This window comes from Dipteris shenzhenensis, chromosome 26 (assembly GCF_047967505.1).
Source record: "Dipteris shenzhenensis isolate YYH24624 ecotype China chromosome 26, Dip_SZ_1.0, whole genome shotgun sequence".
In the NCBI taxonomy this organism is placed as follows: domain Eukaryota; kingdom Viridiplantae; phylum Streptophyta; class Polypodiopsida; order Gleicheniales; family Dipteridaceae; genus Dipteris; species Dipteris shenzhenensis.
The window spans coordinates 45227630-45230084 of record NC_141621.1 but is presented as its reverse complement, the minus strand read 5'-3'; the positions used below and the strand labels follow the sequence as shown (position 1 = coordinate 45230084).

The 2455-nt window shown below is 47.9% G+C and overlaps 1 pseudogene; it reads left to right on the top strand.

The window, feature by feature from the left end:
• Positions 1-1201: 1201 nt before the first annotated feature.
• On the top strand, positions 1202-1576 carry LOC147885151 (TOM1-like protein 1 pseudogene; annotated as a pseudogene).
• Positions 1577-2455: the final 879 nt, after the last annotated feature.

The following is a 2455-nucleotide window of genomic DNA, read 5'->3' as shown; positions in this document are numbered from 1 at the left end:
CAGATGCGTCGATGTAGAGGCAAATGTGCGTGAGGGAAGTGGTTTTGTCGGCGAGGCACAAATGTGAGTATAACTTGCGCCGAAATGTGCGCGTGATGTAACGAGCACGTAGAGCACAAAAAATCGAGCGACTTTCCTTTTTGGAGCACCCTCAAATTCTTCCTGGATCAAGAGATATGACTTGATCTAGGTGGAGGGGCAAAAGGAGTGCAAATGGTGCTCAATGATGATGTGTCACTGTGAGTCACATGCAGTGATGATGTGGCACTGTGCTTAGCAAGAGGTGTGCCAGTGAAGCTCTGTGCTGAGGTGGCAGTGCTGAGGTGTCACTGATGATGTGGCACTGATGACGTGGCAATGATGACGTGGCACAGATGACGTGGCACAAATGACGTGGCAGATGACATGGCCTGATGACGTGTCACTGATGACGTGGCAGGTGATGTGGCCTGATGACATGGCAGCTGACGTGGCAGAGGTGACGTGGCAGTTGACGTGGTAGTGATGATGTGGCAGCTGACGTGGCAATGATGACATGGCAGCTGACGTGGCAGAGGTGACGTGGTAGCTGACGTGTCACTGATGACGTGGCACAGGATAAGATGGTGACATGGCAGATGCTGGAGCCTGCTGACGTGGCCAGATAAGATGCCGTTGCCACGTGTCGATAGGAGGCATACCGAAATATTTGGAGGTGCTGACGGAATCTTTAAGATTCCGTCATCTTCTCCGTCGTCGGCCGTTTGGAGGTGGCGCCTCCAAGCTCTACTGCAGTCAAGGCTCACGCGGCCTCTCCAGCAGCGGCCTCCTGTTACACCACACCGAGCTACGGCCGACAGCCGCCCGCCTAGCTCCAGCTCCAAAGCGCCATGACAAAATATGAAGAGGCGCAGTTCGTTGCAGTCGTGAGGCTCAGCCGCTTGTAGATGAAGCAGGTCGTTTGGAGGTGCGCGTTGCCATCGACTTGGCAGCGCAACTATGAAAGCAGTGTAGCCCCTCGAAGCTCCGACAGTTTGTCATCCACGAGAGCAAGGACAGGCTGAGCGGCGCCAAGAGCCGCGGCAACGATGCTTGGAGCAGCAAGGGAAGGCTCGTTGGTCGATAGAGGAGCTGCGTATGCGTTGGTGGAAGCCATGAGTCGTTGACGAAGCTTGAAGCTTTACGTGCAGCCGCTCGTTGGATTGGGCATAGCTGTTCGTAGATGGTCAATGCCGTAGACGATCCGCAAACACCGACCGTGGTTTGTGAGAAAGCAATGAAGCTGATCGAGTCATGGGGAGAATCCACTGAAGAGCTGCGCTATCTTCCTGTTTTCGAAGAGACCTACAAGAGCCTGAAATCAAGAGGGATACGCTTTCCTGGTCGGGATGTAGAGAGTTTGGCACCGATATTTACTCGTCCAAAGTCTCAATCTTCGCAACCAGTAAACAGGGAGGAAGATTTCAGTCTTGAAAACGCAGCAAGTTGGCAGAATGACAATGAGGTAACACAGGAACAACCAAAGGAGGTATTTGACGTTGCAAGAAATGCTATGGAGCTCCTGTCCACGGTGTTTGAAGCACTGAATTTGAGCTAGGCATTGGAGAGCCGGCTCTTGCATGAAACCTTTGGAGGAAGGTTAGATTTGCTCCACTAAGAGCATTAAGCTCTCTATCTCTCTCTCTCACACATATAGAGAAAACTATGAAGTATAATCACAAACACTTAAGAGACAACAGAAATCTCTCAACATGGACGGAAATCTCTTTCATCAACGGAATGAAAGAATGAAAGCACTCAATCTCTTGATCTATCTCTATCTCACTCTCGCATACGGATCACAATGCCTCAGCGGAAGGCAAGGGAGCTTTGATACCATGACAAAATATGAAGAGGGGAGAGGAGAAGAGTGGAGATGAGGAGAGAGGGCACAGCTAGAGAGCACACCACAAAATGACTAACTGTACACTAGATTTAGTTGAAAAAATAGAATATATACAAACCCTTTTAGGGTTAGGGTTAGGGGATCTAACCCTTTCCTTTATAGCACTCTATAAGGTTAGTGCTATGCACATATGATCACGTGATGGTGCTATGCACACATGATCACATGATGTTGAGCGTGAACTCTCAACATCACTTTCTTCACTTTCTCTAAATACGATTTATATAATGGAAGAACATTAGATGGAGTGCATGTGCAAGCTCCAACGTCACTGCCTATTCCGAGAAAATGTTGCTTGATGCGAGTAGAACCACCTGTGAATTTGTGTCCACAATATTTACAATGCAAGAAAGAGACCGAGGCATGTACTTTTTGTATCTCCATCACGTGTGACCAAATCTTGCTACACACCATGCTTTTGAAGTTGCCAAAAACAAAATGAAAAAAAAACTAATTTGAGTATACAATAGAAACATATTACAATACACATTTTATAAAAAACAACACATATCCTTTGAAAAACACGTTCAA